Raw genomic sequence first — 13,892 nt, 5'->3', positions numbered from 1 at the left:
ACTACTGAAAAGGAGTGCGCTGCTATCATCTATGCTATCAAGAAACTGCATTTTTATCTAGATGGTCAGCAAGAATTGATTCAAACTGATCATAACCCTTTGGTCTGGCTACAATCCAACGCCAAATGTAACTCTAGATTGATGCGCTGGGCACTCTCATTACAACCTTATAATTTTGAGGTCATTCATCGCAAAGGATCTTTGCTTAAGAACGTAGATGTTCTGAGTAGAATTAAGTAAATATAATAACTTAGTGTATGTAACCACGTTTAGAATTTATTTTATTATTTAATGTATGCTCAACTGATGTATTTGAACGTTCTCCATTTTTTTTTCTATTTAAATGTGGTGTAAAAGCATTTGTTTAAAACTTAAAATTATTGCCCTGAAATTTGGAAATTTATAAGAGAAATTACCTTTTCTCTTTAAGCAATTGAGCAAGGCGAGCTTATAAACTTTCGAAGTTTACAGAATTTTTCCCCTCGGTAAAAGTCTCTCCGTTGGCGAAGAGGTTGTAACAGCTTTAAATATTATTAAAATCTTGTAGTTTAAATAATTTAAATAGATGAACATTAAGGTATTTGTGAATGGAAATATTTGAAACCAGACTCGAGTGCCACTTGCGAATCTCGCACGAAGAATGTAATTTATTTTTAAATGTTAGATTTCTTTTTTCATCTTGTTTTGTATGTCGCCATTTTGAGCACTAAATAAAGTTTTATCTGTGTTCCATCATTGGAGTTGCTTCATATTGCCAAAGAAGTATCACAATAGGCTGTCGATAAATGGTGTTGTTATAATAACGTAACGCAATACTGTCCAAAAAAAGAACTCCATTTCTAAAAATGGACCGAACTCCATTTCAGCAGTAAAAATAACAAATTTCAGCAAATAAGCTCCACAAGTAATATTTTAACACCACTAGATTGGATATCTCTAATGATTATGGTTTATAAGCAATGGAATGTTTCTTCGATTTATCAGTGCAAAGCACAGAAAAGCATGTTTACCTTACACTCTCATGAAAAGGTTTCATCTATCTTTGGCTAGGTGAAAATGAAGCTAAATATAAACACAATACAAAAATATATAAAATTATTTTTAATTCTTTAATAGGCACCACTTTAAGATAAAATCAACTGGTTTAGCGTAAAATTATTTTACGTTATATAATTAGTGGGAATGTATTTATGCCTAGGAAGGCCTATAAATCGTGAGCTCAACAATATGATTCCATACGAAACCATCACAACAGGCGACATTCAGACATCATACCAGGCAACGGCATTTCATACGACCATCATAAGAGACAATCTGAATATGGAAAACCAAGTGAATAGAACATAACACTTCTATTCTCTACTTTCCTCAGTAATAAGATACATTAATTTGAATTAGCATGTGCTTGACAAAACACCTACCTTACTAACAGATTCAGGGAATGGAATTAAGGTTACTCGTGATATGGTCACTTTCTCATCCAACAGATTATGACTAGTATGTGGAAACGCGAAAAGTGACTTATATTTCATCTTCGGTGAACAAACAGAGCTAAATTATGCGCCTGCTTAATATTGTTGGCTGAAAATCATTCTATCACTTATACACATGCCAGAAGAAATTCATGAGACTTAGAATGGAAATCTTTATTATCTTCACTGCGTATTGGCTCACAATCATAGAGTTCTATAGCTGTTGTATGGTTGGAGTACAACTAGATGTTATAGCAGTCCCATATAATAAATTAAAACTTCTACGCCTATTCATTCTCGAGTTATTCGAGATACGTATTTCACGAAACGAAAATAGTTGAAAATACCGAAAAACCTCTCTTCTGAATGAATTTTACAATCCCTCATTGGAAAAAAAGACTCATATTTATTTTCCCAGATACTATGAAAATAAAAAAACATTCCAATTGATTTAAAGCGCTCAAAATGAATACTTTCCTTGAAAACTGGTCCCGGAAATTTTACGCGATTATAGTCTTTTTTTTTAATTCGTAAAAGGAAGTAAAAAATGACATTTCTGTATCTTTCATTCTGCAAGGCCGATTAAGGAAATTTAGCTTGCATTTTTCATACCGCAAAATGCGTGGTGTAGGATGTATCTTAATACATATATTTATACATATAAAGAGAGATAGATAGACAGATAAACTTTAAGCATCGAAAGCCAATATTTATTTGGAATCAAAGCAAGGCAATTTCTCAACAATATCAATAATTGCAACTTTGTAAAAGAGTATTAAAACAGAATCAAAACAAATCCAAATTAAAATAAGAATTGATAATAGAACAAACTCAAAAATAAAAATACGAAAAGGAAAATATATAAATTGTAAACATATAAGATTTAATCTCCTTTTAAAGCTTCACAAAACTCGATTAATATGTCTCGAAATAATTTTCATTCTCTTGGTTCATTTGAGATCAAAAACCGTAAATAAGTTTCAATTTAATTTTCATTTGAGACATAAAAATTCATATAAAACCAAAAACTCGAATACCAAATGCACCAGAATTTTCCCTTCATGCTTCAAACATTTGAAAAGAAAAATAAAGCATTAAACGTGCCAAACTGACTACTGAAAAAACAGTAAATTTTTTTTATATTATGTAAAATGACCATTAAAGAACAAAATTGATGTAAAACCATATTATGCAAGTCCAAAATTTAAAAGAAGTTACAAATAAGGAGCAAAACAAATAAACTTTAAACAAAATCGCTATTTAAACAATTCTAAAAAATTGGTTGGTCCCCGATTATGCTAAACCAAAATTTAATATCAAGAAAACGACAGACTTTTCATAGAGATTTCTATAAATAATAAAATCTAATCTGAGCCTTAAAGAGATAAAAACTGAAAACTTATGTGAAACAAAACTTGAAAAAAAAAAAAAAAACGCAAAATTACTAAATTTTTAAGAACTTCTGATCGTAAAACTTACTGATTCCTTAAGACAAACAAACTGTGTTCCTTGGCAAAGAAAATAAAATTCAAAGCGTCTCTAGAGAAGTAAAAATTTCGTATTTCTTCGAAAACGTATGTGATAAAGTTCAAAGTGACCAATAGCAGAACTTAGTCACTTAATGCCGAAATATGTTTTTCAGTGTACGGCTATGTGAAGATTGAGGTATGAAAATTATTTCGCACAAGAAATTGGATATATATACACTGAAGTGCTACTGAATTAGGGATAGCTAGTCTATAACGAGTTGGGCCTCTTCTGGCCTTTATAATGGCTGTCAAAGGACGAAGCATAAATTCAATAGTTTCTGGAAGCATTCTTTGGGAATGACTTGCCAAACATTGGATAGAGCTGTCTGTTATTTGGGAAGCGTCGCTAGAGCTGTGTGATGAGGTTTCAAACCTTTCTGCCAAACGTCAGAAAGATGCTCAGTAGAATTCAAGTGAGGGCTTTTAAGTAGCCAATTTATGATAGAGAATTCAGGCGAATGCTCATCCAACCAGGCAGTAGCCAACCTGTATCTGTGAGAGGCGCAGTTATCTTGCTGGGATACTCCATTTCCGTGTGAATGACAGGGCAACATAAATGTATGGAGATGATCGCCTAGCAACTCTACGTATAGACTCATATTAAGGGAGGTTGGCAAAAGTACAAAAGCCCCGAAAGACTGCCAAAACAAAGCATTCCAGACCATAATTAAAGGTTAACTGCATTCGCCAACTCCATCGACGGGGCTGCTTCGCCCCGGACAACCATAAATATCTGACTAGCTCCACCACAACCAACAGAACGGACAAGAGAGTATCATGCGTTTGCTGCCGAACTTGAAAAAAACCATCACTAGCGATGACTCCAGTCCTGTGGAGACTTATTTTAAACCCTCGTGGCCGAGACTGCCTAGGTATGGATCCTAATCAGTAGCTTCCCAGGTTTTACCTGATTCGACTCCCGGAGAAGCGTTCAAATAAGACAAAAAGTTTCCTGTTCAGGCAGGAAGCGAGACGAACTGCTTGTTTTAATGATTGAACGGCGCCTTTTTGACTCGGCGCCGTCGTGCGCCGAACGACCTTGCACCTTGGCCAGAAATAGGCGAATCATGTAATTAATTTTAAATGATTAACCTTAATCTTGCTGGAATAACCGGACTAAGCTCGTAATATTGATTCGTGAGTTTCGAATAAAAGAAATTATCAGTAAGTTCATAGTTCTCAGGTCTATTTCTTATTGCCTTAATGTTTGGGTGTTCAAAATGGTTCGGATTCTTCAGATAAGAATTAATATTTTTAAAATAAGGATCCGTTTGCAATTCTTCTATAATGGTCTCGAATGAGTCGAGTGGTTTCGCCGTAAGTATACTCATTTTACCGTATTTCCTTCCTCATCCAGTTTTATTCCTGAGACAGCACCGACCACCGTATCTTCCTTTCCTGGAGTATGTGGTATTGATAATTAAATTAAATTACTGAAGTTTAAAGGCCCATTGAAAGAATCTTGTCGACAAGTTCTTTCTTAAATATGAACGCCCCATGGCCGAATGATCAGAGCAATCGTGATAGAAAGGCAGTATTACCATGCTCTTTTGTTTCACGGTAAATAATATCGAATTGTAATGTAATTGTTGTTGCCAAAACTGGCATGCCTTTCTTTGAGCCGAAAATTGCAACACGAGGTTTATGGTCTGTAATTAATGTAAATTTCATGTCTTTTAAATACAGAATTTTTTTTTAATTCCTCAAATGATTGACAAAGCTTCTTTATCGGTTTGAGAATATTTCTTCTCTGTTTCAGTCAGTGTTCTAGAAGCATATGTAATGGGCTTTTCTTTTCCATCAGGAAGTTTGTGAGAAAGTACCGCACCTAACCCCACTGGGGATTCATCAGTTGCCAATGTTAAGGGCAATTTTGGATCATAATGCATCAAAACTGTTTGTAAACAAAATTCTTTTTTAATGCTTAGAAAAGCCTCCTGACAATCCTTCGTCTAAACCCATTTTGAGTTTTTCTTAGTTAATTGATATAAGAGATTTGCGATTGTCGCTAATTTAGGGCAAAATTTTCCATAAAATTAACCAATCCCAAAACGCTTTGAATTTACTGGACATTTCTGGGTCTTGCGTCTTTTGCAATCGCTGATCGTGATATTTTTTCATCATTTTTATGTAAACCATTTGCATCAATTTTATGACCTAAAAATTGTATCTTATCCTGAAAAAATTTACTTTTCTCTAAGTTTAATTTCAGTCCATTGAGTCTTACATTTCTCGAAGAAATTTTTTAAAGTATTTAAATATGCCTCATCATCAGACCCTGTTATTCGCGCATCATCCATGAAGACCTTACACCCTTCTGTTCCGTGGAATAGTCATCTACGTAAATTTGCCAGATTGCCGGCGCTGCATTTAGCCTGAACATTAATCTCTTACACTTATATAATCCTTTCTGTGTGTTTATCGTTAGCAATTTTTGAGTCTCAGGGTGTATTTTCATTTGTAAATAAGCATGCTTAAAATCAATTTTTGAAAAAGGCAATTGGTGAATTTTCACTGTATCTTATAAACAGAAAGGGAAACGATGTAAGAACTCTTTAGTAATCCAAATAAAGTTTAACAGAATCGTGCCTGCAGAAGCCAATAGCTTTGGCTTTAAATCAAAGATAATAAATGAGTTAAAACTAATGAAATTAGCCTAACGACTTGAGAATCACGCAAGCTGGCTCTGACCGAAGATGGCGTAAACAAGCCCAATGGCAAGAAAAATTCAACACCACCGAATATTGAAAGTCACAAAATCAAAGTTAGCAACGTGTCCTTTAAGCAGGCATAACACGCTCAGATTTCACACTAAAACCTTCCTTTAAATATTTCCTTCTTCCTACATAATTTGAAAATCGCACGAGCTACAAATTTACATTCTGGCAGAAAAATGAAAACGAAACTCATAAAAAAGTAAATTAACATAAAATAATTAGTTAGGAATTTAAACGATACTATATAATATAAACAGAAAATGAGAGAATTGAGAATTGAGAATGATCAAAACATATAGATTAGTTAAATATTCATGTAGGAATTGTTTTAAGGTAATAATTTTATGTAAATCACTCGTTTGCTGTAGATTTGTATATGCGCGGTATTTAATATATCTTATTAAAAGGTTGATCTCAAAATTTTGAAGAACGGTTTCTCTTAGGCACTGAATTAATTCATGAGCAAATTCGTATGAAACACTTATTCATACTAAAATCCAGTTACCAATAAAAGACTTCAGATCCCGTTTCTTCCAATAAACGTCAGTAATAAAAAACGATGCCAGATTTGTTTATCCCTAAAAGGATAAAAGCTTTCTCCTTGCTTTGTAAACGGCCCCACCATAGCCTAGAGACGGCGGCGAGGGATAAAGCGCGGATTCACCGCCGCAGTGAAGGCATCCAATTTGCAGAAAAGAGACTGGTCTCCCTAATTCACACTATCCCAGCCTGTATCTAAATTATCTCATTACCCAGACTGCCGGAAAGGAGCAGCATCGCTTCTCCTTCTCTCGTATCGTTCGTAATGAAGGTGCAAAGCCTTTTAACCGCTTATCAACGGAGAGTGATAGTGTCGCCTTTATGGGACAATTTATTCCTGTTTGGGGAAGGTCGACACTTTGGTTGATGGAGAATGGCGTTTTGAGGTGAAGGTGTCAAGACAGCATGGTAGCTATTGGCCTGAAGCGGGCAGATGAAATTAATATCGAGGTTTTTAGATCATAAACGATTATCCTTTTCGTTGCGTAGATGCTTTCCTTATTTTAAGACTCATATGAGTTTTCGATATGCTAAACAGCACGACGTTTCTGTTTTATTTCCTGACAGGACAGCCCTCCGTAAATATTTGTTAACAACAAGTGAAAATTGTTGTGAATATATTGACAGTATTTGAAACTGAAGCATTTAATTGTTTAGAGATCATGACAGAGATTTTACTTCAATGGGAAAGTCTGATACACTTGCCAGAATATTTGTATTATAGAGAGCTAAATTTTTATGAAAATAAAAATATCCAAAATATTAAGCACAGAAATGTTAATATGCGATTAAGATAAAATAACGTACAGCGAGTAATAATATAATGTTCACGTGTTGAAAATCATATCTATAGAAGAGAACTAAAATTATTTTTCGTAAGAATTTCTTTAATTGGAGCATGCAATATCTTTCTAAGTTTTATCCTTTATATTTTCAATGAAATAAATTTTAACGATGTGATTCAAATCATGTTTTTCTAAAATCGTGTTTAGAATATTCATTTAAAGCTACGGTGTTTAATGGGTAATAAATGCGATATTATTTGTTTATCTTACTCTGATCTTAACAATCAACAAGCATAATAAAGTTTAAGACTTAAATGTGACTTTAGTTTGCGGACAGAACAGTCATAGTTTACGGCCATGAAACTATTCAATTTGGCGACAGAAACATGTGCAATGTTTTAATTCAGATTAGAGCCAATGGAAAATGTTTTCAGAAAAAATCTAGCTACTTACATTTAATTCGCACATATATCCGATCTTATTAAGTAAATAATCTGTGTAAGTAATAATTTTAAAACTTTAAATTTAAATCGGGCAGAATCTTAATTTGCAGTAGTAATGTTACCCATTCAAGATACAAATGATAAGTCAAGCTTATTTAAATTTCAGAAAATTAAGTTTTCACGTAACACAAAATGTAAACATTAATTTCTGAAACGCGAAGCATTAACGTTTACTTTGGAAGTTTATTCAATATAGATAAAGCTTCTTTTCTTTTACAGGTCGTGAAATTTTTTTAAATGAAATGAAGGTGCCTGGTTTAAGATTCCAAAAGAGTTACGGTATGTATTATAGAGAGGTTAAAATTATCATAAAAAGTGTTTCTTCTTGTAGATTACTTCTTACTTTTGGACACGCTAATTCACAGAATACAACAAAAGCGTGGCTTTACTGGAACAGTTAAAAATATCACTGAATTAATAAATCTTTAAAGCAGTCAGTTTCAACCCCTTCAAATGAAATTTTCTCAGCTATCTTATTATATAGAAGTAAATATATATTTTAATAAAAAAAAGCATCTTACGGCACTTTACGTAAAAATAGTGAGCTGCGAAATCTTTGCGTAGGAAATGATTTTAAAGAAATAATTTCAATAATGGATTATTCAATTAAAACATCTCTACATACAGTGTAACAAATGAATATCGTCGGCAACGCACTCTACCGACGATATAGAGAAAACACTCAGTTCAACGCATGCGAGCTGCAGACGTAAGATGTGATTATTTGAACTCACGCTTTGAACTTTTAAAACCTATTTGAATGTAATTCCATTTTTTAGTTTTATCGTTTTCCTGTATGGTGTTGTTAGGTGTTAATAAAACGTCATTTAAAATTAGCTCCTAAAATGCTAATTGATTCTTTTAATTAATACTACAACAGTAAGGTTTTTTGAAAGTGAGTATATTAATAAAAATGCAAGCATCAGAAGCTTTAATAGAGTATGAAATAAATTTTGCAATTTACTTAAAGTGATATCTCTCCATTCTGCAAGAACATTTATGAGTACTTCTGATATTTAATACAGTGCATCAACAATGCTTTAGGTGTAAATTCGTATAAATCGAAGGTGACATTCTTATTTCTTTAAAGCGCAATCATTGTCAATTTATATAATACTAGATTTTAACCGCGGCTTCGCTGGCTTTGATGTCCTTAAATAAGTTTCAACTCCGCGTGAATTTTAAAAATAGAAAATTTCAGTAAATGATGCCCTTCTTCAATACCTATAGGCCGTGGATATTTTGTATTTACGCTACGAAATCTAGTAAAACTGCTACGTATATTTCCTAATGACTGAAAAATGTTTGTGAAAGAAGAGCTAAAAGCCGGAAATCCTGAAGGATTTCAAATAATAAATTAAATTAAACAAATAAAAATTAATAAACGCTTAATTAATAAATGTTACGCTTTTCTGCCTTAATTATTTAACCTATCATCATGAAATTTTCAAGAAATATTTTTAATATATTAGAAAAGGTTATAGGCTATAAAATGTTTGCGTTATAGGCTATAAAATCCACGCGCGTTATAGGCTATAAAATCCACGCACCTGCGTTATATATTACGTTATAGGCTATAAAATCCACGCATCTGCGCACGCAGACAAACGTTTACATCGTTTAACTTATCGTTATGAAACTTTCAACATTTAATGTTTATACAACGACATTTTGAGCTATAAATATATAACCTTTCCTAATATATAAAAAATATTTCTTGAAAATTTCATGATGATCGGTTAAGTAATAAAGGATTGAATGCGTAACAAAGAAACATACATACAAACGCACATTCGCATTTATAATATTAGTTATGATTTGGCACGTTCATATAGCTACCTGATTTCTAAAAACTCATCTTTTGGAACACTGTATAAGATATTGTCTCCCTGCGTTCCGAGTGCTTTTGCGGTGTAATTGGAAGCGCGTCCGACGCGTAATTCTGGGGATCTGGATTTCCAGTCCTGGAAATTGGACTGCACATTTTCTATGTCTTCTGCATCGATAAACCTAATGACGTTACAACTGATTAAATTTCTTCTCATGGTTTTCTTAATCTCTTCAAGATTATTAAAATTTTGTCTTCTGAGAAGAGGCCTTCACCTTATGCAGCAGAAAGTAGCCTGCTGCGTCAGATCTGATGAATAAGAAGGTGGCTTAGAAATGTGACTTTCTCTGCATGAAACTGCTTGATGAGAATGAAACTGTGCGATGGCGCATTGTGATCCAGCAGAGAATCGTTATTCTGTCGAACGTTTTCAAACCTAATGAATTGAAATCTCTTTCGAAGTTCCTCCGTTACGTCTTTATAAAATATGGAGTTTACTATCATTTCCTCAGGAATAAATTACTTGTGAAATATCTCTTTTGAATAAAAAAATAACAGTATTCTTTACTCCATATTTCTGAAACCGAAGTGTCTGTAGCACGGAAGAATCTTCTCCAAAACATGCAGACCCTTTTCAGCTCAGGATCACAAAAGCATACTGTTTCATCTGTACTGAAAACGTTTTTAAAAGAATATCAGGATTAATGACTGCCATTTGAATCAAATCGTAGCATTGAGAAATTCGGTTTTCTTTTTGTTTTGCAGTCCGTGCATGAGGAAACACAAAATCAGAATGAAACTCGTTTTTCTAGATCTTTCATGACTATTTTGTGAGCAGGATCTTTAAGTTCATCAGCTAACATCCGAAGAGACAGGTGGCGAATTTTCAGCAGCAACTGTTTTCGATGGTGTCATCTGCTCGAGACTGAGAAGGACGACTATTTGTGATTTTATCAACAACTTCGCTTCCATCATGAAATTATCCCTGCCAATGAAATATATTATATCGTGCTAATTGAACCCCGTATGCCTTACTTAACGTTTTAAATGTTTCAGTGCTGGTTTTTCCAGTTTCAGCAATAATTTATTTCTTTTGGTTTCTCTGCGCACGAATTCATGACAGCAGCAATTTATTGGATCTAAGCAAGCAATTAATTTACAAAGAGAAACTTTTCCATTGGCAGACAATATTTTAAGAGAAGCATGTTGAGATGTTATAGTAACAGTGGCTCACATTTCTCCTCGGGCAAATGTATTTTTGAAATTTATTTGCATAGCTCTTGTACTAGGCAATGAAACATAGATTCAAAATCTTTTCATTGTAAATCGTTTTCTCTGTATTTTAAAATTAGCTTATTGCAAAGTCAATTTCCTCAAAATATTCTTAGCAATGTAAAGATTTATTCCAAAGGTATTAATAGTAACTTAACGTAATAATTCGAACGATGGAATGATTTGTTAAAAAATGTTTCTTGTCTTTTTTGTATTTAAAAAAATACACATCACAAGAATTATCATCATCTGGAAATTATTACTTGTTTGTCAAAATACACTAACAGCTCTTCATATAAAATAAACAAGACAAGACGCTATTAATTTAGACAAGTTCTTTCGAAACTTAATTATTCACTACTTTAAAGATAAAATCAAAACACTCAAAACCTCCTTTTTCAAAGTGTTTAGCGATATTTGATGCATTAAAACGATCGAAAATTCCGTGGAATTGTTCAAAATGCAATGGAGTCTGGACTGCATTGCAACATTACACGCTATTACGAAGGAACAGAAGATTTATCCTAAGAAAAATTATACAAAACCCAAAACGTAGTGCTGTAAAACTTGTAGCGGGTTTAGAAGGATGGCTTGTAATAAAGACATTAAGCGACATGCATACAATAGGCGATTAGCAAGCATAAAATTCTTGACCAACAAGAAAATGAAAATACCTATTAGCACGTTAAGAAAATCACTGGTTTTTGAATATTGCTTTAAAGCCAAAAACGTTTTCAATATTTTTTTTTAAAAAAAAGCAGCTTTTAAAATCAATGATCAGTAGCAAACATAAAAAAAAAGAAAGTTGTTGTTTCGATAATATTTAGTAATTGATATTTGCAAGTAAAACTGAAAAAGAAATTTCCGAAAATGGTTGTGAGCCACTGTATTATCAACTACCGTGTGGCATATTTGCTGAAATTTATTAAAATAGTAGTCCTAAAAAATTTGTATACGCATGGTGGAATCCAGAGCAGCTTTTTTGTAACTGAAGACTTACTTTAGTTTTGTATATATGGTATTTATTTTATATAAATATGTAATATAAAGATGTTAGCTGTAACAAAGTTTTAACATTTTGTTTTGTAATTACTGCACCATATGACTTTCCTTATGTGATTTAAATGAAAAGAAGTTGTATGAGGAATTTGAATTTATTTCATTTTTAGCCCAAAACATTTTTTATAATATTGTTGCGTGCGTACGGATTCGTTACTAAATGAATGCACAAGTCCGATGAAAAATGAACAAAAATTTATTATTATCACAACAAAAATGCTTAAATTTTGTCAAATTATCACGCAGTATTACAATATCTCACAGTAGTTTTCTTTTAACTACTCAAATGTCCAATAGAACGTAATTCAAAACAGCTAAAGAACGCTAATCCGCGAATTCGCTACAATCAACAACAGTAGTTTTCTAAACAACAACAAACTAAGCAACTACTACGAACTGAGATGTTTTCCTCCTTTTATAACATTTTAAAATCACGCGCTAGAATTTTCCAGTACTTTCTCGAAATGAAAAAGAGTTATTTATTTATTTAATGCACGCGCTCTTGTATTTTCAATTTTCCGGCTTAGCTTTCTTTTAATATTCGTCACGCGCTGCACTGCGCGAGAAATAAAACCATTTAATTTATAATTGAACTAACATTTACTTTTTAAATACCAAATTCGTAACACTGCCCCCTTCCCAAGGACTGCACGTCCCGGGCAGTACAATCCCTGGATAGGAAGCTAAACTTACAACTGTGGCATAAATGCAACTGAGGCATAAACATTACATTACAATATCAAACAACATGAACAATAAATGCAATAAATAACTTGAACAAATCAAATGCTATCAAATACTAAATATAAAACAAATACTAAATACAAATCAAATACTAAATACAAATCAAATCAAATACACATTTAAAAACAAAAAGGACCATGGTCTTATACTATTTACAATTATTTACATTATGTACTATGGCCAGAGTAATGAGCTAACCTGTCGTAATGAACGACTTTAGGTTTAGAGTTCGAAGACTTACGAATCCGAACCACGACGTCATTCAGCCTGTTTAGGACTGTGTACGGCCCATCCCAAGGTGACTGTAATTTCGGACAAAGTCCTTTCCGTCGAGTCGGATTCCACAACCACACCTTGTCTCCTTCGTGGAATTGATGTTCAGTAGCTCTTGTGTCGTATCGGGTCTTCATCTTCTCCGTCGCCAAGTTGACTCGCTCTCGTGCAAAATTGTGCATCACTTCAAACCGGGCCTGGAGATCTTGAATATATTCCTCAGACGATGAAGGAGCATCCGGAGGGCGGCCAAACAATAGATCACAAGGCAGACGAAGGTCACGACCGAAGAGCATCTGTGATGGAGAATAGCCGGTAGTCTCGTGGACAGCACTGCGGTAAGCCAGTAAAAAGAGTGGTAATTTCTTGTCCCAGTCCTGTTGGTTTCTGGAAACCACTAATGAGAGGTTATTAAGGATGGTTCGATTGAACCTCTCTACCATGCCGTCCGACTGGGGATGCAATGGCGTCGTTTGAGTTTTGTCAATGCCAAGTAGTTTGCATAGTTCTTTGATTACTGCCGAGGCAAAATTCCTTCCCTGATCGGAATGTAACTGAAGAGGCACTCCGAACCTGGAAATCCAGTGCTGTATCATTACCTCAGCTACTGTGACTGCCTCTTGATCAGGAATAGGATAAGCTTCAGGCCACTTGGTGAAGTAATCAATGACAACGAGTATGTATTTGTTGCCATCAGCAGTTCGTGGCAGAGGTCCCAGGATGTCAAAGGCGATACGTTCAAAACGCGCACCTACGTTGTAACGTTGCAGTCTGCCTCGGCTGCGTTTCCTCGGTCCTTTCCGACCTGCACAGGCATCGCAAGATCGGCACCACTTTTGCACGTCATTCTTTGCATTATTCCAGTAAAAGCGCTCACGAACTCTCTGTAAGGTCTTCATAATTCCAAAGTGACCTCCTGTAGGGCTGTTATGTAGTTCTTTGAGGACATCAGGAATCCGGGATCTTGGAAGTATCAGTTGCCATCGGAACGTCTTTCCATCATCCGACTCGAATTTCCGGTATAAGACGCCGTTTCGAATGTGAAGTGAATCCCAGAGTGCCCAGTATTGTTTTGTTGTAGGACTACAGATAGAAATGTCCTGCCATGTAGGTTTTCTGTTTGATGACTCTATTAAATCAAGTATGGGTTTAATGTCGCGGTCTTCCAGC

The sequence above is a fragment of the Stegodyphus dumicola genome, chromosome 9 (assembly GCF_044657685.1).
Source record: "Stegodyphus dumicola isolate Sdum_Otavi_A_Nest chromosome 9, ASM4465768v1".
Classification (NCBI taxonomy): Eukaryota; Metazoa; Arthropoda; class Arachnida; order Araneae; family Eresidae; genus Stegodyphus; species Stegodyphus dumicola.
The sequence above is the reverse complement of the archived record's forward strand: the minus strand, read 5'-3'. Positions refer to the sequence as shown.